Source organism: Antechinus flavipes, chromosome 3 (genome assembly GCF_016432865.1).
Source record: "Antechinus flavipes isolate AdamAnt ecotype Samford, QLD, Australia chromosome 3, AdamAnt_v2, whole genome shotgun sequence".
Lineage (NCBI taxonomy): Eukaryota > Metazoa > Chordata > Mammalia > Dasyuromorphia > Dasyuridae > Antechinus > Antechinus flavipes.
This window is the reverse complement of record NC_067400.1, coordinates 206,717,621-206,740,318: the sequence shown is the minus strand read 5'-3', so window position 1 is coordinate 206,740,318 and position 22,698 is coordinate 206,717,621.

Sequence of the window (22,698 nt, the reverse complement as noted above, 5' to 3'; positions counted from 1 at the left end):
ATTAATATATCATTTATATAATGGAATACTTCCATATTTCCATGCATATCATGTTAATTAATACATAATATATGAAACATATGTCTGTATTTTACATATGTGTATGTAAAATACATATGCATATGTATTTTCTATATTTATATGTAAAACATACCTACATAAAACCAATCAACATATTGACCATGAGACTGGCTAAGATGAAAAGATAATGACAAATGGTGGAGGGGATGCGAGGAAAACTGGGACACTGATGCATTGTTGGTGGAGTTGTGAACGAATCCAACCATTCTGGAGAGCAATCTGGAATTATGCCCAAAAAGTTATCAAAATGTGCATACCCTTTGATCCACCAGTGTTACTAATAGGCTTATATCCCAAAGAGAACTTAAAGAAGGGAAAGGCACCTCTATGTGCAAAAATGTTTGTGGCAGCCCTCTTTGTAGTGGCTAGAAATTGGAAATTGAATGGATGCCCATCAATTGGAGAATGGCTGGGAAAATTGTGGTATATGAATGTTATGGAATATTATTGTTCTGTAAGAAATGACCAGCAGGATGAAAACAGAGAGACTTGGAGCGACTTACATGAACTGATGCTAAGTGAAATGAGCAGGACCAGGAGATCATTATATACTTCAACAACAAAATACTGTATGAGGATATATTATGATGGAAGTGGATATTTTCAACAATGAGAAGATCAAATTCAGTTCCAATTGATCAATGATGGACAGAACCAGCTACACTTAGAAAATGAACACTGGGAAATGAATGTGAACTACTTGCATTTTTGTTTTTCTTCCCAGGTTATTTTTGCTTTTCTGAATCTGATTTTTCTTGTGCAACAAGAGAACTGTTCGGATATGTACACATATATTTTATTTAAGATGTACTTTAACATGTTTAGCACGTATGAGACTGCCTGCCCTGTAGGGGAGGGGGTGGAGGGAAGGAAGGGAAAAGATGTAACAGAAGTGATTGCAAGGGACAATGTTGAAAAATTACCTATCCATATGTTCTGTCAATAAAGAGGTATAATAATAATAATAATAATAATAAAAAATACAACCCATTGACCATGTCTGTCAATGGACATTCTATATTTCTATTTTCTCTGTCAAGATGTAGGAGGTGTGTTTTATCATCAGTTTTTTGAAGTAACTAATGTTACTACTTTGATCTGAATCATCGTTTTCATCACACAAACTATTTTGCTTCTGTTCATTTCATTCTTTAACAATACATGTTTCAGATGAGCAGAACCAAGAGATCATTATATACTTCAACAACAATACTATATGATGATCAATTCTGATGGACCTGGCATCTTCAGCAATGAGATGAACCAAATCAGTTCCAATGGAGCAGTAATGAACTGAACCAGCTACACCCAGCAAATGAACTCTGGGAGATGACTAAGAACCATTACATTGAATTCCCAGTCCCTATATTTTTGTCCGCCTGCATTTTTGATTTCCTTCACAGGATAATTGTACACTATTTCAGAATCTGATTCTTTTTGTACAACAAAATAATGGCTTGGACATGTATACTTATTTTGTATTTAATTTATACTTTAATGTATTTAATATGTATTGGTCATCCTGCCATCTAGGGGATGGGGTGAGGGGAAGGAGAGGAAAAATTGGAACAAAAGATTTGGCAATTGTCAATGCTATAAAATTACCCATGCATATAACTTATAAATAAAAAGCTATTAAAAAACAATACATGTTTCTGTAAATCTGTCATATCATAGATCCAACTCTCTTATTTTGCAGGAATAAAGGAGGAAACTGAGAGAGAAGTGACTTACTTAGGGTCACAAAGCTACTACTTGCTTCCATTACCTTCATAAAATATTATTCCACAACTGATAGGCATGTATTTTCTTTCTACTTCTTTGCTATTAAAATATGGATATAATTTTTGTTTAAATATCAGTTTTTCCCCCACTATCCTTGATATTGTTAGGATATATATCTAATATTTCTAGTCAGAGAGTATATATAATTTAGTGACTTTTTAAAAAGACTAAATCTTCCTATTTTATTTAGGGTGGAAGTGGAGGACCAAATCATGGGCCCAGTTTTATTATTAATTACATTAGTTTAGCTCTTTTGTCTTTCCTACATGAGTTGGTTTGCTCCTCTTTGCTCCTATCCCTACATCTGGAAGTTCACCACCTTGATTCAGAATTTAGGCTCTCAATCAGCATGCCCCACTAAAATTCTGAATGCTTAAGCTACAGAGATCCACTAGCTTCAGTTTTTCTGGAAACTGCAGTTGCAAATATGTATATACCACACTCAGTTTTTGGAGTATGATATCAAATTGTTTTCATTCTAAATCAAATTTATAATTATCAATATTGTACTAGTGTGTAACTTGCTCTCATAGCAGTTATCATTACCAATCTCTCCTGATTCCTAGGCCCTCAGAGTACCTCTGGCCCACTGACCTTTGCAGTGTCAACTAATTCTACCAACTTGCCTCCTCTGAGGCCTTCAGAGGCCTTCTGGCCACGATTTCTTGAATCGTAGTTTAATAACTGATAGCGCACTCAAGAACAGCCCGCCACGTGCAAACTTAAAGCCTTTATTATACTTACTCACATAATGCCCTGACTTGTTAACTCCCTAGTAAACACGTGGTCTAAAGACCCACGTGTTCACTATCAAGCTCCTTACCTCTCTTGGCTATCCATCCACTCGGCTCCACTACCCCAGAATAAAGAGAACAACTTGGTGCCTACAGTAGGCTTATAGAGAGTCTGTGAAGTCACACACACAGTCAATCAGTGAGAGAGCTTTCTCCCGCTAAGAAGCTATCTAGATATGGACAGGATCCCCCCCAAGGGGCAGTCCTATACCCACAGAGATTACTTCTGGGCCACTCAAATCTCCTGTTGCACTGGGGCAGCCCATACACTAGTGTATCTGTTTTCCCATATCATTCCAATGAATGCTATTTTTTCTTTTTTGTCATCTTTGACAATCTGATGAATATGAGATGGAACCTCAGGGATTTAATTTGCATTTCTCTAATTATTAGTGATTTGGAACGATTGTTAATAGTTTACATTTCTTTATTTGAGAATTGACGGTTCATGTCCTTTGACCAATTATCTATTGGAGAATGACTCTTCTAAAATTGTATCACTTGTTATATATCTGGGATATTAGTTGCTTCTTACCCTCAGAAGTCATACTTTCAAAAATGTAGAAACCTAGGGAATTTCTAGCGCAATCTATCCACAATGCTATACTTTAGATGACCTTCCCTCTTTTTTTGACTTACTCCAAGTAAAAATATTGGTAATAATAACTGTGTAGTAATAAATGTAGATGAGCAGTAGTCATCAATGAAGTATGAAAACAGATCATCCATATCTCAGCCATGAAGACAGCAGATTGCAGCCCCTGAAAGAAATTTTTGGCAATACAGGAGGAACTAGAGTACAAGGCAAGGTCCAAAACAATGGCTTAGATTTGGGCGTGTGTATCATCAGATACTTGTTTTGGTTATAAAGAGACTTTTTCTAGAGCCAAGGAGATATTCAGAAACCCAAATTGTAACTCTTGAGAATTGTAGAAGCAGATAGACAGCATTGCCTGTTTTGGAAGAGAGATTGCTGAAAGCTCTGAGCTGGAGACAGATTTCCCCCTTTATGGGGGTTATTGAACTAGACTTTGGATAAGTAAAGAGGTACTGGTCTATCATTGAGTTCAAGGTGGTTAGGAGAGCAATAGCAGGAATGGAATTGGTGATGAAATTTGTGGTTGAGTGGAGAGAAAGAGAGGTTTCTATAAGTGTTTATTATTAGAGATTTAGTATCACAGATTTGGTGTCATCCCTGTGGCTAGAATTCTGCTCTTTAGAACAAAAAAATCTGATGGAGATGTATATAATTTGGCAATTAGGGGAGATTTGACAATAAGTCTGGTGGTATTGATCCCCTGAAAGATAAGAAGTAGATGAATCCTATAAAACAATTAACGTTCCTTAATTGTCAGAGAGGGAGGTGATTAGCTACACTTGAATCTTAGTGCACGTTTTCTTCAATATAACCAATTATAATGTTCCTAGACCTCCTTCTTTCCTGTATGTCAATAAAGAGGGTCCCTCTTTCTCACTGGATTTCCTGGCCTCACTGATGTAGTCAGTTTGACATCCTTTGTTAACAGTTATATGTCACTGTTAAAGAAAACTGATTTTGCTCAAGTTAAGAAACTTAATTTTCCTTTATTGATTTTTACTTGTAACAGGACTACAACTACCTAGAATAATGAAGTCATTGGATAACTTAGATTCAGGGGACAGAGAATGGCAAATATATTGGAGAGCTTTCTGGTGTCTAGAGTGAGGGAGTGATAGAGAGCCATGGACCAAAGGAAGGCCCTACCTTCTGTGGGGAGAAAGGTGTGATCTGGAAAGAATATATCTGACTCCAAGATAGTAAGATCAGAAGATTGAGCATCTCTTTGCTTTTCACACTAAGCCACCTAACACTGACAGATAGTGACACCTGCTGATTACTAGTCACAAAGTAGACTTAATGCTGAGTTATTTTATAGTCTCTCTGCCTTAGGATAAAGAGAAAGGGGCCTGGAGTTTGGGGAAGAGATACCGTGTGGGCTACTAAAGATTGAGAAGGATGTTAGAGACTATATAATCTAAACCTTTAATGTCACAAATGAGAAAGATGAAGCTTAGAGAAAATCATTGAATCACTTAAGGTCACATAGATAGTTATTAACAGAATCAAAATTGGGATACCAATATTTCATTTTAGGATTCTTTTTATTATTGTTCATAGACTTCTATGGGTTGAAATGAGTTTCAGAAGCAGTGCAGGGCTATACAACATAGCTAGTCAATGAAAATAAAACTTGTCTCCTAATACAAAGCTTCTTAAACTGTGACTCATGACTCCAGCTGGGGTCACACATCTAAATATGGGGGTGTCATAAAATTGTGATTGATGATCAGTAACTCTTTGATTTGATTGAATACCTATTTTATATACCTATATATCTGGAGTTGAGTAAAAATTTCTGGGACAAAGAGGGGTTGTGAATGGAAAATGTTCTAGAAACCTTGTATACTAATACATTCCTATTCCTTTCCTGATCCTCCATTCTCTATGATTTGTTTTAATTACTGAACTTCCATCTCTAAATCTATGATCTTATATGTTTATAACTCCAAATATTTTTTGCAGTTTTTATCTATTATTATTGGTTTACTTTAGATGAATCCTTCCTTATCTCCACTTTTCCCTCTTCCCCTAATAAAGAATTATATAAGTCAATAAGCATTTATTTATTTATTTATTTGAAAAAAGAGATAGTCCTTGCCCTCAAGGAACTTGCAATCTAATACCTATGATATGGATTTAAATAGGTAGAGATTATTTTTTTTCTTGGAGCATTTAAAAAATATTATGACATCTTTAAAAATAGTTAGAAATACTATTCTGTATCCAAAATTAGGGTTAAGAGTCTTAAATTTAAGCAGTTAAAATTAAGGGTATGAAGGATTATTAAAATATTTTCCTCCTATTATGTGCTATGTAAATGAACTCTAAAATGCTTTCTTTTCCTTTTAGCAAACACAAGGGAAAATCTGATTTTTTTCCTCTTTTTCTTTTTGTCTTCAGAATATAATTTCTTATATGAGAAGAGGGAGGGATACTGAGGGAAATATGGTGATGTAAAAACAACAACAAAAAAAGACTTCAATAAAATCAATTTAAAAAAAAAACGAAAGGAAACACAATAAAATAGCTTCTATGTGACAGAGCAAACTAACTTGCAGTGGTGTGCATGTTGATCATCAAAAGTTCTAATCAGCCTAATTGCCTTAATGAAGAAGATGATTCCAACCAAGTGCAGAACAATCACTGGCCTAACCTGTCCATCTCCAAACTGAGATGAGAATTAGGGCTGTCCCCTTTCATTGAATGTAGCTGAGCTCAGGGGACTCCCATTTGGGATATGTACTTTTAAAAGATCCCTAGATCAGCATTCCTGGATCATTAACAGGCAATAGCCTGAACTAATTACTTTCCTCTGGTTCCACCTCAGAAGAGCTTTTTACAACCAATTCCACTGATTACTAAACATCCTATGAGCTTTCAAACTGCCACTTCTTCCTTCCCTAGAGAAAGGTTGCATTCAGTTCTGTTTCTTCAAGTAAATTGGGTAGTTTTAAAATGAAAAGCAAAAGATGTAGAAATGTGGAGAAGAAAGGTTTAGGAAACATGTTCTCTCTCTGTCTCTATCTCTGTCTCTGTCTCTATGTCTCTGTCTTTCTATGTCTCTGTCTCTATCTCTGTCTCTCATATCAAGTAGTTGATTCTAAATTGAAGTGACACTCCCTCCTAAAACATTAATTATGTTTCATTACAAGGTCTAAATTCTATTTAAATATTTTGCCCCAAATTTAGTTTTCTGGTTTAATGTGTGAGGATGTACAACTGTCAGAATAATGTCATTATATCAATTAGGTACTCTAAGCAATTTAACTCCCAAAGAAAGCACCTTCTTGGAATAAGACATTATGAAGACCAAAATGTCTCTGTATACACAGCTGATTCAATGAAGACAAATATTTCTGTCCCAAAGCTCAACAGCAAAAAGGACTAGGGATTGTGGAATTGAAAAAAGCTCTGAGGGAAAAAACACATTATTGCATATTTTTGACAAAATAAGATCCTTGAAGGCAGCAACTGTTTCATTTTTAAATTTAAATCTCAGTGCTATAAACAGTTCTTGACACATAGCATTTAATTGATTGGTTTATTTTCAAATCCTGAAAGATTTAGAAATAGCATAACATAGTGATCAGGGAGAGGGAGGGATTGCCTCTGACATATGCTAGCCACATGTCTCTAGTCCATTTTCTCTCAATGTTCTGGGCAATAAGATTATGAATTATTGATTGGTGTGTGTAAAGGGAGTTTCCACTCTGAGAATTCCTTATTTTGAAGACATTACAAATTCAGAAAAGGGATTACAAAAAATTCAAATTTCAAATATCTAAGCTCTTGGCTTTCCATATTCTGTGTTCTAGAAGGAAGTCCAAACACCTATTGGTGAAGCCAAGAGTTCTGTGTTTATTCTGTGTAATAAATGATAGTAGCAAGCCAGACTGATTTATTCACTTTGGAAATCTTAATGATAATTGTAGATCACTTCATAATCTATAACTATTAGTATCTATTGTGAAGGCCTTGGTGTGGAAATGAACAGAGAAGCTTTTTATACTAAACCTGTTGTTTCTCAGTCATTCCTGAGTGATTTGACTGGCACACAGAGGAGTAGGATGAATTGATAATAATAATATCTGATTTCATTTCATAATCTTATGTGACATGTAGAGTGAGTTTTGTTCCTTGTCTTTATTGAGGAGGAAAATTAGCCTGAGAGAGGTTAAATGATTTGCCCAAAGTCAAATAGCTAACAATTTTGTTACTAATGTGTAATACCAGAGAAACTGAGGCAAGATAGAGATTAGAGAGTTTTTAATAATTTATTTAAAAGGGAGAGATTTGCTGGGACCAAATGGATCCATGGTTTGGTCCTAGGGCTGAATGAGACTGTCATCTCTAAATCCAGCATCCAGTCAGCATCTAGTCAGCATTCAGACAGCATCCAATCAGCATCCAGCATCCAGCATCCAGCATCCAGCATCCAGCATCCAGCATCCAGCAGCCAATGCGAGTTCCCAATGAATATATTTATACACAGTAGCTAAACAAAGGCAGCAGAGTGGAGTACAAACTCTGGTGAGTGGGATCTTCCAGGCAGGAAACATCGACTTGGCTTTGACAGGTTGAGGGTTAGGACCATGAATTCTAACAAACTGGGAGTTAAGAAAGTGTCTGACTACGGACACAAAGTCTGGAGTCCCCCTTTCTGAGATTACACATTGACAATTTATAACTTTAGAGCAAATAGCCTGAGTTATATCAGTCTTCAAAAAGGGGGGAGGGAGGAGGTTTGCAAGTAAGAGGATTGAGGCAAAACAACTAAGGAAACCAAGGCAGGACCAATTAGGGAAACTGAGTCAGGACAATTAAAAGAGAATTGTAGCATAATAGTGAATGTAGGAGACAGCGAGGTGGCAAAATATATAGAGTACTAGGCTTGGAATTGGATAGACCTGAATTGAAATCTCTGGCTTCAGACACTAGCTATGTGACCCTGGGCAAGTCTATTAATCCTATTTGTTTCAGTTTTCTCATTTGTAAAATGAGCTGGAGAAGGAAATGGCAAACCACTCCAGTATCTTGGCCTCCAAAAGGAGTCACAAAGAGTCAAGATATAACTGAAACTGAAAAAAAAAAACCAACAACAAAATAAATGTGCACCTAAATATGAGGAAATAAATTAAAGTTTTAACTGTGGGGATTTTGATTCAATAGTACAGTCTGTCACCAGCATAGATACAATTGTATCTCTTTAGTAAGAATAGCTGGTTTTTAATGAATTGAGTCTGGATTTTATGTTCCTTGATTTGGGGGTGTGTGGGCAAATTGCTAGTTTTAATTCTGAAATAAATAATGTGTTCACCTCACTTTTAGTCAATAACAGGAAGAATTACTTATTTGGGGAATTAGAATAGAATGATGGCTGCTTTATCCAGAGATTTAAGGAAGGAAGGGTCCAATACAAATACTGTAAAAGGATGCACAAAGGGGACAGTTATCAGGACAGCATGACTAGCTTTCCTTTCCCAGAGTGACATCTTATCATCTAAATAGGAGCAAAAATATTAATAATGGTATAGGACATGAAATGCTGATTCTAGTATCACAGTGAGACTTTTATTTTAACATCTGGTCTTGAAGGGTGACAATTATTAGTTTCAATGATTGTCTATAAAATGATGGCTCAGCCAGAGTTTTTTAAAAAAGTTAATTGATTATTATTGATTTTTTTGAGAAACAATTGGATTAAATGACTTGCTTAGGGTCATACAGCCAGAAAGTATTTTAAGTGTCTTGAGGCTGATTTGAATTCAAATCCTATTGACTCCTGGGTTGGTCCTCTATCCACTGCATTATCCAGCTGCCCCCTTTTTAAAAATTTAATTTGTTTTATTTAAAAAACCTGAATAATAAAACATAGAAAAACAGAAAAGGAATACAAAATAAGATAAAACAAAGGAGAACAATGTCATGTACCCAGAAAAACAGCAAAGAGGATTCAAAATATATAATAAATTACTAGTTCAAGAAAATAATACATATTATTAGAAGAAATTCACAAGTGTCTAGCTTTAAGTCCTTGTAAATTGTTCTTTTGTTGTCTACTTTGTACCTTTTACTTTATTTTTTCCCCTCTCATCCCCCACCCCACCCCCAAGTAGGCTACAGTTAAGAAAAGATGCATTTATATATCCATTTACATATCCACATAATCCACACATATCTTTCCTATGCCTGCTAACTCTTTGCTTTGATTCTGCTCCTTAACTTGCCTTGCTTTTGCTTAGCTTTCCCCCACTTAAGGATCCCTCTCTTGTCTTTTCCTCTCACTTTTTGCTTCCCCTTCTGCCCATTGCTTCCCCCTTATTTTTTTAAATAGATTTTGGAGGGTGCTATACACTTCATGGTATATGTAATGTTACCTATTCAATCCATTCCCAATGTGAGTAGGTTTTCAAAACTACCTTTTACCTGTTACCTCTAAAAATTCTGTGTCTATTCTTCCTCTGCACCTCATTTGCATAACATAATTACTACTTTTACCTTAACTCTGCCCTATCTTTGTTTTGTTACCCTATTGTTGGCATCAATATTAAACATGTTATAAATTTCCCATGTTAAAAAAAAAAAACATAAACAATTTGTTAATTTTGAGGTCCTTGAAATTGATCTTTGATACTGGCTCTTATGTATTAAGTTTTATATTACATTCAAATTTAGTTGATAGAAAGTCCTGAAAATCTGCAAGTTTGGTCAATGTCCATTTTTTCTCATATCATTATTATTTTTAGTAAGCCCTATGACTTTATTGGTACAGGGAAATATGAGGAAATTCTACCAGTGTAAATTGGCCCCTGGCTTTACAACTTCATGACTTAGAGAACTTCTTGGGACATTGAGAAGTTAAGTCATCTGTGTTCAGGGTCACACAGCTAGTTCATTGTGGAGGGCTGAAACTATTGAGTCAATGCACTGAGGTCAAGACTGCCGAGCACTTGAGGCTAACTACCAATTGGACAATACTCTATGGGCATATGCTTGGAAAATGGCCTTTCCCACTATCCTGTGCTGGCTCAATGATTGGTGTATACAGAGGATTGTAGGAGGGACTAGGGGGTGGAGTGAGACTAGTCAGGGTCACTCTTTGTTGGTAGACAAGGGAGAAGGCGATTGCCTTCCATCCTGTTCAATCCTGTGTCTAAGACCAAAAATAAAGACTAAGGATTTTTGCTTATCTTGACTAGGGCTGATTCTGAGGTATCTGGGGTGCTAGCACAGTCATCACAGTTCATGTAAGAAGGAGGACTTGTATAAGAGGTGGGGCTATCTCCCCACTGGTTCTTAATCAATTGAGAGAAGTCATGTGACTTCTTAAAATACTGTTTTTCTTCTTTTGTTTTTCCATCAGAAAAAAATATTCTCCCCAAATTACTTAGAGCCATATCAGGTGTCAGGCCCTCATCACCCCCTCACTTAGCTTTAGAAATAGCTTTTCTTTCTACAATTTCATTCCTGATTGCTTCACTCACAAAGCAGACTAGGTAAATTTCCATATTTCCCAGGGGGCAGTTCCTGATTGTTTTCTCTCACCCTCTTGAAATGAACAAACACATACTAAATTACTAGAGGGTTCTAGGATATAAGCTGCTCCTTCTATCTCAAAATATGAAGTCTATAAATTTTGTCTAGCATTGAGTGGGGAAATGCTAGTTATAAGAGGAAAAAAAATACATTATCCACCTATCATTTTCAGCCAATAGCAATAAGGAGTCTTTTTTAAAATAAAAGAATGAAGTAGTAACTACTTACTTTTTGTATTCTGAGTACCCTATTTTCACAGCTTGCACCTTAGTTGATGCTTAGTAAATATTTGTGAATCTTACACATTTCAAAATTTCTACACACTTTGTAGCCTCAAGCAGAGACAGTGTGGTAGAGAGGAAAGATTATTTCAGTACTTACTGGTCTATAGACCTATGTTAGCTGTCCTTCTAGCTTGGACAAGTCATTCTCTGAGGGCTTCTGCACCATGCCTAGCATATAGTAGACACTTAATGAATGCTTTTTTTGGTTGAAGGGATTGCATGTGATGACCTCTATTATACATTCCTTTTCTAAATTCCTTGAAAGACAGAAATAATATCATCTTCCATTTTGTATCTCCATTGCCTATTACAGAATCTTGCATGTGGTTGATTGAATCACCCTTCTTATTTTAAAAAAAATTCTCTTCCAATCCCAAATATGTATTTGGATACCTTTTCACTTCAGGTTGAAGTCAAGATATTTTCTATCTTAAGGAAATAAAAAGCCAACTGTCTAATTCTTTTTTTTTTCCTTCTCAAATATCTTTTTTTATTAAAGCTTTTTATTTTCAGAACACATACATGGATAATTTTTCAACATTTACTTTTGCAAAACCTTGTGTTCCAAATTTCCCCCCCTTTCCTCCTGATGAGGGTTGAGGGTACCAAAGAAGAGGTGAGGCAGGAATGGGTGAGAGTCAGCTGTCCAAGGCATGAGTTCACAGCGAAGGAATTTTGCTAAACCCAAAGGCTATGGTAAAAAGCTTATTGTTAAAGAAACACCAAGAGGTATTCTCTTGGCCCACATATCATTCTCAAGAGAGAAGTGATCTGCAAAGGGTCATTTTCTGAAGACCCATTTTATGCATGAGTCTAAGGAGAGTCTCTAGTAGATGTGAAATCTTGCCTGGAGTTGTGACTTCCTCCAAGAAGGCTTATCTTGCTCTAGAGAATGCAAGACTGTTTGGGTTCGTAGATCAAAGGAAACATTTTGTTGGTGATTTTACATAATTTTAACAGGGTTGATTCAGATCAGGCAGAGTTTTACTCTCATCACTCCCATCCTCTCCTCTAAATGGCAAGTAATCCAAAATATGTTAATATTAAAATAAATGTTAAATCCAATATATGTATACATATTTATAAGTTATCTTTCTGCACAAGAAAAAAGATCAAAAAGAGAAATAAAATGCAAGCAAACAACAAAAAAGAGTGAAAATGTTATATTGTGATTTAGACTCAGTTCCCACAGTCCTCTCTCTAGGTGTAGATGGCTCTTTTCATTACAAGATCAATAGAACTGGCTTCAATCATCTCATTGTTGAAAAGAGCATGGCCATTAGAATTGATCATCATATAATCTTGTTGTTGCCATGTACAATGATCTCCTGGTTCAGCACCAGTTTATATAAGCCTAGAGAAGGCCTCTCTGATCGTTTCTTATAGAACAATAATATTCCATAACATTCATATACCATAACTTATTCAGCCATTCTCCAACTGATGGGCATCCACTCAGTTTCCAATTTCTTACCACTCCAAAAAGGGCTGCCACAAACATTTTTGCATGTATGGATCCTTTTCTCTCCTTTATGATCTCTTTGGGATATAAGCCCAGTAGAAATATTGCTGGGTCAAAGGATTGATAGCCCTTTGGGCACAGTTCCAAATTTCTCTCCAGAATGGTTGGATCAGTTCACAACTCCACCCATAATGTATTAGTATCCCAGTTTTCCCACATCCCCTTCAATATTCGTCATTATCTTTTCCTGTCATTTTAGCCAATCTGAGAAGTATGTAGTGGCATCTCAGAGTTGTCTTAATTTGTATTTCTCTGACCAATAGTTATTTAAAGCACCTTTTCCCAAATGTCTAATTCTTAATAAAAAAAAAAAAACCCTGAACTTAACATTCCGTAGCATTACATAGCATAATATTTATGCCTATATTTGCAACATCCCCATGCATTAGATGGTGAATTCAGGTAATGGGATCAGGAATGGCAGACTCTAGTCTGGAATTGTGTGACTTATGGCTATGAGGCATTGTTTATCCCATTTTGTCTTGAGTTGGAATATGAAAACTCTGTTGTAGAGGGCAATAGAACATTCTTAGCTTCATTTTTGAAATGGTATCAACAGAATGCTAATCTAGGCCAGGCGAGGCATTCTAATGAGAGAGAGAATTCATTTTGTAGGGGTTTCATGTCAGCCATTTACTCTCCATAATAGGATGACAAATGCAGACTTGAAGATTTAAAAAAAAAGGCTTAATTTTTTTAAAATAAAGGGCAGAATTATCTACCACTCTTTAATATTAAAAAGAAAAATAAAAGAAGACTATAACTCTGAAAGACCCAAAAGGTTCTCTGTTCTACAAGGTGAAAACTACCAAATACCATCTGTTGAAAAGAGTTGTTGCTCTATGTCTTCACATGTATTGTATTGTTTGTAGATGTGCATGAAGAATGCCCAAGAGCCTGTTTATCTAGAAAATAAAGAATTGTTTTTAAATTATAAAAATTAGCCTATGATAAGTAGCAAAAATAATAGTAATGTCAATTTCTCTTTCCATCTTTTTCCCAGTACTCTCTTAGGGGGATGGTGGCAGTAAAATTTAGTATAAGAACAGGAGAGAAAACAGAAGAAGAGAATTTTATTGAAATAAGATTTCCACAAAGGGACAATATATTTTTCATTCTTGAAAGATACTGCAGTTAGGAATTTCCCTATAACAATATCTAGTGGGAAAACTATAACAAAAGAGTAGGGATAATTATAGTGAAATATTTAGTCCCTTATTCTTGCCATTGACCTGCTTTTTTCTTTTGGTTTATTATTTAATTGCATGGTATTGAGATAAACATAACTCCAGGAATTCAAACACTAACTTGGTCCAGCCTTTAGGCAACCATCTGTTTGAACTTTTCAGGACGGATAGTTACCTAAGAAATCTGGTTTTAATTCTCCTTTAATATATCTCTAAGGAAAAAGACTCTCCAACAGATTGCCCATTCCAATGTTTCACTTTCCTGGTGGAATGGCTACTTAGATTTCCACAAGGCTAATAGATATTGTATCCAAGACTAAAAAAGTTTAATAACTTCCATAGAAGCATATTTTCATCTTTGTTTTTTAAAGTCCTCCTCCATTCTTTGATTTTTACTCTTACTTTTAGCTTCACCATTTACATTCTATTCCATAGGATTGCAGGTGATGTATAAGGCTAATAAGGAAAATGGAACCTGCTTTATCATGTGAATTTATTCTGAATGGATTTCCAAGATCAGAAGCAGATGCTTCATTGAGAAAGCAGTGGAAGACAGAAAAGGACAACTTAGAGTCATAGTTAGTGATTTCTCAGGTGGGGGTAGGTTAAGGACATCTTGGCAACTGTTGAGAATGGAACTACAATCTTCTCGACAGCTAATATCTCTGAAAGTGAATGCAGCCAGGGAGCTGTAATAGGGAGACAGTAACTTGGTGGTGTGGAAATTGTCACTGAGATCTCCGAAAAGCAGAAAAACTGGTTCCAATTTCTGGGTCAATGATATTGTGGGAAGGATAGTCATGGCCATTGTTTTGGTATATCAGGTAAGTTCTAAGTTAGATCCATATTCCACAATGTTGTGTCTATTGGAGAGCATATAGTTTGGGGGTTAGTGAATTAATTTTTTATGGTCACATTTTCCTGTTTGTGAGAAATAATCTGTTTGCCTGTTCATGAGGGAGTTTTCTTTTCCAGTTCATTTTTGGGGAGGTCACTGGGTATTTTTCCTTATTAGCACTATGCTTCCCACTAATCACAGGTGATGGCTATTGATTGAATGAAGCACTACCTTGTTTTATCCATCTCTTTGTGTACAGAGAACTTTTTGGTTTTGCCTGTAATTGACTGCAGAAGCATTTTTAGATGTAATTGGTTGTTCTCCATTTACTTTAAAGATATTTCCGGTATGCAAAAGCAGTTGCTGAATTTAGTCTGATGAGAATAGTCTTCATAAATTTAAAATCCTAGTCATCCCCCTGAGTATGTGGTGAGAACATGGACAAGTCTATAAACCCAAGCTCTCAATGCTCATTCATATCCTCAAACAAAATAAGGCAATCTCAGTACAACAATTCTCATTTAATTCAATCATTGATGAGTTTGATTCTATTTAATTTGATCAAAACCCATGAAACCAAATCATTTCTAATAAGGATAACACAACTCCTCCTCTTTTATTTTGATAGATGTTAATTACTGCAGGCAGGAGCAATGGGATAATCCAATTACTGGCTGTAATAACTTTGTCACTTAATTAATAATGCATGCCCCACATCTGAGTGGGAGAGAAGACTTTGGAGGGCCTTAAAAATGATTACAACAAAATTGTATTAGTCACATACTCCAATTGAGGATGGAGGGATGATTGCCCTGGATTTAAATGAAGGTAGATTGCTCTTTGAGTTTGATAGGAATAGGAATGAAGACTTATATCATAAAGGTAAATGAAGAAACTATAGGAATAGTTTAGGAAAAGTGAAGGAAGGTAGTACAGATTTTGGAAAGTTTACTAAATGAGAGAGTCCCAGTTAATAACCTGAAATTAGCATCAAGTAGTCATCTGAATCTAGATTTAAGTGGAACGATGAGGTGGAATACCTGGACCACCTAGGAAGGTATATTTTATATTACTTTTCAGGTGAAAGTGGGGAGGGCAGGGAGAAAAGTAAGAAAACAAACATTTTTAAAGCATTGTACCAAACTTTCCTTTTCTCTCTAGCTAGTAACATCTTCTCACTTCTTAAAATAAGGAAAACCAAAAAACCCTACTTTGCTTTTGGGCAGCTACATGGGATAGCACAGTGGAAAGAATGCTAGGCCTGGAGTCAAAAAGATTCATCTTCCTGAGTTCAAATTTGGCAGCAACTGGGCAAGCCACTTAACCCTGTTTGCCTCAGTTTCCTTATCTGTAAAATGACTTGGAGAAGGAAATAGCAAACCACTCCAGTCTCTGTCAAGAAAACCCTAAATGAGGTCACAAAGAGTAGGACATAACTGAAAAACAAAACAAAACAAAACAAAAAAAAAACAAACAAAAAACCGATTGAACACTGCTAAGTGTCATACAACTATTAGCTCATTTAGTGGTCATCACAACTCCAGGAAATAAATTCTAACTTTTCTAAGGGACACATAAATTAGTAATATCTAAGGCTTATTTGAACTCAAGTCTTTCTGATTGATTCCATGCACAGTGTTCTGTGCACCACCGTACAACCTAGATTCCTCTAGGCAAAGTAAGGTTTGTTGTTATGTTGTTTTTGGTTATTTGAGGTGGTGGTTTTTGTTTTTATTTGTTCTTCTTTTTCAAAGAGACCCAAAACATGTGAATTAATTGAACTTAAGTGAGATGAGACTGTGCAAGGTCATCTGCTCTCACTTTCCCCTCCAAAGCCAGGTGGGATCAGTGACAAGATATAGATCAAGACAACTCCAATGAATGAAATGGGAGACTTTGGCGGTTTTTTTTTTTTTTTAGACAGGGTCATTTTCTTTTTAAATATTTTTTTAAACTAAAATTTTTTATTTCCAAAACATATATATGGGTGATTTTTCAATATTGACTCTTTCTGTCCAAAGTTTACCCTCTTTCCCCCACCTTCTTCCCTAGATGACAGGTAGTCTAATATATGTTAAATATGTTAAAATATGTGTTAAATCCAATATATGTATACATAGTTATTCATTTATCTTGCTGCACAAGAAAAACCGAATCAAGAAGAAAAAAAACTGAGAAAGAAAAGAAAATGCAAGCAAACAGCAACAGAAAGAGTGAAAATGCTATGTTGTAGTCCACACTCAAGTTTCCACAGTCCTCTCTCTGGGTGTAGTTGGCTCTCTTCATCACTGAATAATAATTACTTCATTGTTGAAGGGAGCCATGTCCATCAGAATTGATCATCATATAATCTTGTTGTTGCCATATATAATGATCTCCCGGTTCTGCTCATTTCACTTAACATCTCTCCAGGCCTCTCTGAAATCATCCTGCTGGTTATTTCTTACAGAACAACAAAATTTCATAAGATTCATATACCATAATTTATTCAGCCATTTTCCAATTGATGGGCATCCACTCAGTTTCCAGTTTCCTGCTACCACAAAATGGGCTGCCACAAACATTTTTTTGCACATGTGGGTTCCTTTCTCTCTTTTAAAATCTCTTTGGTATATAAGCCTAGTAGAAACACTGCTGGATCCAAGTTGCACAGTTGATAACTTTTTGAGCGTAGTTCCAAATTGCTCCCCGGAATGGATGGATCCATTCACAGTTCCACCAACAATGTATCAGTGTTCCAGTTTTCCCATATCTCTCCAACATTTGTCATTATCTTTTCCTGTCATTTTAGCCAATCTGACAGGTGTGTAGTGGTATCTAAGCGTTGTCTTAATTTGCATTTCTTTGATCAATAGTTGTAGAGAACTGCAGATAGTGGGGAACTCTGGGAAAGTTTTGCAAGCAAGGATACTTACAGCAGGGTGTTTACTCAGAATGATTGATGAGATAATGGTTCTCTAGTTCACATATACTTAATGTGATGTAATGATGGAATCACTTTAATTGGCATATACTTAGTGTGATATGGTGATGTAATAGTTTTATAGTTGGCACATGCTCAGTGTGCTATAGTGATGTAATAGTATTAAGGTATTTAAGGGCTGAGAGCACTTAAAATAGACAGACTTCAGACCCCATTTTTGACCAGCCTCTCCTGCTTTCATCACTTATCCACCTAAGACCAAGGTCCATCTAGAGATCCTCCAGAAAGCTAGTCCAGACACTATAAATAATGATTTGGAGCTTCTTTTCATATGACTAGAAATAGTTTCAATTTCTTTAACTGAAAATCATCTGTTCATATCCTTTAACCATTTATCAATTGGAGAATGACTTGAATTCTTATAAATTTGAGTCAGTTCTCTATATGTTTTAGAAATGAGGCCTTTATCAGAACCTTTGAATGTAAAAATGTTTTCCAAGTTTATTGCTTCCCTTCTAATCTTGTGTGCATTAGTTTTGTTTGTACAAAAAATCTTTAAATTAATATAATCAAAATTATCTATTTTGTGATCAGTAATGATCTCTAGCTCTTCTTTGGTCACATATTCTTTCCTCCTCCACAGATCTGAGAGGTAAACTATCCTATATTCTTCTAATTTGTTTATAATATCATTCTTTACATATAGATCATGAATCCATTTTGACCTTATCTTGGAATATAGTGTTAGGTGGAGGTCAATAGCCTAGTTTCTGCCATGCTAGTTTCCAATTTTCCCAGCAGTTTTTGTCAAATAGTAAATTCTTTTCTCAAAAGCTGGGGTCTTTGAGTTTGTCAAACACTAGATTATTATAGTCATTGACTATTTTGTCCTGTGAACCTAACCTATTCCACTGATCAACTGCTTTATTTTTTAGCCAGTACCAAATGGTTTTTATGACTGTTGTTTTATAATATAGTTTTAGATCTGCTACAGCTAGGCCACCTTCATTTGATTTTTTTTTCATTAATTCTCTTGAAATTCTCGACCTTTTGTTCTTCCAGATGAATTTTGTTGTTATTTTTTCTAGGTCAGTAAAATAATTTCTTGGGAGTTTGATTGGTATAGCACTAAATAAATAGATTAGTTTAGGTAGTATTGTCATCTTTATTATATCCACTCGACCTGTCCAAGAACACTTGATATTTTTCCATTTGTTTAGATCTGACTTTATTTGTGTGGAAAGTGTTTTATAGTTTTGCTCATATAGTTCCTGACTTTCTCTTGGCAGATAGATTCCCACTATTTTATACTATCAATAGTTATTTTAAATGGAATTTCTCTTTGTATCTCTTGCTGTTGGATTTTATTAGTGATGTATAAAAATGCTGATGATTTATGTGGATTTATTTTGTATCCTGCAACTTTGCTAAAGTCGTGAATTATTTCTAATAGTTTTTTAGTTGATTCTCTAGAGTTCTCTAAGTATACCATCATATCATCTGCAAAGAGTGATAATTTGGTTTCCTCGTTACCTACTCTAATTACTTTAATCTCTTTCTTCTCTTATTGGACTTTGGACCTTTTAAACTAAGGTCTTCAACAAGTCTCAGTTTAACTGAGGCTGCATCTATTCAGAAATTAAGGCTAGAAGCAATTGAGGCAAACAATTTCCTCTTTTACTTAGTCCAAGGCAAAAATCTAAATAAATAAATGAATGTGAATCTGTGAAGGGAAGACCCCCACGATTTTTGGCCAAAGCAGAAATGATTGTTATTTACGTTCACTCTGAGTCAATCAGGGACCTAGATAATGACCAAATGTGGCTTGGTCTAAAATCTATTGGTGACCAATTAGAATCAGATTAGTTTTGATTTAAGGTCTGTTCTTTAAGAAAGAAATCTAGTCAGTAATTCTCAAGATATCTTGGGAGGGTTCAGAGATGCAAAAGGAAAAAAAAATACTTTTAAGTACATTTGTAAGTGAGGGTATGATTCCCTATGTAGATATAAGGAGAAAAGGAGGAAAAAAGGGATATAGAGAGAAGAAGGAAGGAAGGAAAGGAGTGAAGGAGAGAAAAAAGAAAGGAATGAAGTCAGGAAGAAAGGAACAAAGGAAGAATATTCTAACTGATCATTTTGGATACAGAAGTTGTTGAAGAGGGGAGGTAGGACAGTAATAGCAGGAGAGATAAGAAATGCAGTATTTGAATTGAGTCTTAAAAATAAAAATGAAAAAAGATTGGACTTTTGTAAGAGAGGCAGAAGTTAGAAAGTAAGACTAGTTCCATCTGGCTAGAGCATAGAGAACATGAAGGGAATATTACATAATTTTATAAAATAAAGTTGGAAAAATAAGATAAGGCCAGGTTGTAAAGGTATTTAAATACCAAACAGGGGTCCTCTAGTTTGACCCTACATGTAAGAGTCTAAGTGCCTCTAAAAAACTAATGCTTTAGGAAAATTACTTTTTTTGTTAGCTGTGTGGAGGATAGATCAGGAAGAAAAGATATTTAAAGCAGGGAAGCCAACTAGAAGAAACTTACCTCAGATGGTAGATGTGTGAATGGAGAAAAGGGGTTGGACATATGAGAGGTGTGATAGAAATAAAAAACGAGGAGACACCGTGGTAAGTGATTTCTGTGTAGGGTGAGTGAGAGTGAACAGGTGAGGATAATACTCATTATTACAAATCAGGATGAATGGAAGATTGGTAATGCCCTTGACACAAATAGGTTGGTTCAGAAAAGGAGTGAGAGAGTTAAAAAAAATTTTCAACTATGCTGTGCTAGCACAGTTTCTCACATGTAATAGATGTTAAATCAATTTTTATTGGATTGGATTTAATTTTAATCTTAGAGCTCTTCTCAATTTTAGGGTGATGAATGATTCATCTGTTCCATATAAATCTCAGATAACTAAATATTTTTTATAAATTTTGAGAGTTATAGGACATGTAACTGTCATGATTGGAAGGTGTCTGGGATTCTTACACTGTCTAGAAATACTTTTTTTTTTCTTTTCCAGAAACACAACTTTGGCTAATGACTGAAGCCTAGAACCATTAGCAGAGAGGAAAAAAATTTGTGGACATTTTTAGACAAGCATGTCTTTTTAGCTTAAAAAGGCTAATATCTCCCATTATATCCTGGGTCATCTCACTATTATGATCTATATTTTGCCATTGGATCTAGATGACTCCAGAGGAGAAAGTGGTGGCTTTGCACAGCCTTCTTTCACTTCAATCCAATTCCCTTACATATCACAGTATCCCCTCCTTGATGTCATGGTCCTCTCAGAAAACGAAAGATTAAACAACTACAACAATATAGATGGAAAAACTGAGGCAAACAGAGTTAAGTGACTTGCCCAGAATAAAGCTAGTAAGTATCTGAGGCCAGATTTGAACTCAGGAAAAGAAGTCTTGCTGACCCCAGGCCTAACACGATCCACTGGTTTAATGAAAAGAGTAGCTGAGTGAGAGAAGCAAGTGATCATAGTAGCATATGGTGTTTGATAAATCTAAGGACTCCAACTACCAGAATATGGTATTAGAGGAATGTGGTTGTCAGTGGGTGACTTCTCTCTATAGTAACTTACCTCTATGTGCTTCTTTGTGATTCAGAGCCAAACTTCTGTTCTGGTTTTCTCATTCTTCAGTCTTGCTCAGTTTGATCTTTGGTCTTTTCTCATTGGTTCAATTTTTTCTGTTTTCTGCTTTTGGCTGCTACTTTAGAGCTAATAAAATTTTTAGATTTTCTTATTCTACTTAATCCTTGGGAAGTTCCTGTTTAAGTGGCATCCTTTGACTGTTAACCCTTTCCCTACCATAAGTTGGCATCTAACCAAAAAACAAACAAAAAAAAACCAAAATCCAACTCACCACAGCTTTTGTTTGGTATAGGAAAAAAAAGTTTCCCTTTCAAAATAAAAGTAACTCATTGAAGGTCACTTTTCTGATTACTTTAAAAAAATCTATTGTTTATATAATCTTAACTAAATATAATCATTAATAGGAAAAAAAGAATTCAATATTTTTCCCAATAGTGTTTCACTTATATCACTAAGAAAAAATAAATGATAGTCTGTTCCTTTATGGCAGATTTGATTAAATTGAACACTGGGCTTTGCATTTATTTTAATTAACATTTTGTCTTTGAGGCAGAATGTGGAATCCCTTTCAAAATGTTCCATATCTTTGGTAGCTCCCTCTGAGCTAAAATGGAAATCAGATTGTGTACAGTAGGCAGTTTTATTTTTCAGTGTCTGTTCAGCAATCTTATTATTGCCACTCCTGTGCCAACACACCCCTTGGCATTAGGAACTTATTTCTCTAAATCAAAGTGTTTCCTTTATAGTCTGTGGCTTTTGGTTCCAATAATGTACTAGTGATTGATTCTTGGCACTGAGAAAAATGAAGCATCAACCTTATGGCTAAAACTTTTCAGCTAAAGTAGCAAACAGGGAACATATAGGTGGTAACATTTTTGTAAAGTTTGAAGAACAGAGTCTGAGAAATGATGAGAGGACAGAATAGCCTCCTAGAGTTCTATTGTACTTTTAATTAAAATGACAGGCTCAACATGTATAAAGGTGGAATCAAGCTGACCAAATGATTTGACCTTCCAATCCATTGTCATTCACTTACATGGTTCTGTAATTGGCAGGAACCCAAAGTCACTGCCACTGAGAATGGCTGTCTCAATGTTGATCAAAAAACTGAATGTTTGGATCAGATAAATTCTGCTAATGTTCACTTACCATTGGTCTACCATCAAGTAGTCTTTGGTGAGTTATCTTAGAAAAAGAAGGAAGATCTGTGGATCTGTGGTGGTAGAGGAACTAGTCCAACTACAGGCAATATATTAATCAAAACATCTTTACTGTTTAATTTATCAAATTCCTTCTAAGGCAGCTTTATATTCATTTTGCTATTGGTCCTTCATTCTCAAAGAACATAACATCAGGGAGGTGATGCCATGACATGAAAATTAATTGGGTTTGAGTGAGGGAAGGCTGTGCAAAGTCCTGTTCTCCTCTGGAGCTATCTGGTCCAGTGGCAAGATATAGCTCAAGATAACTGGAGATGGCTCTGGATTCATTGGGAGACCTTGTCCTTTTTAAGCTAAAGTCAGTTTGATTGAAGCAAG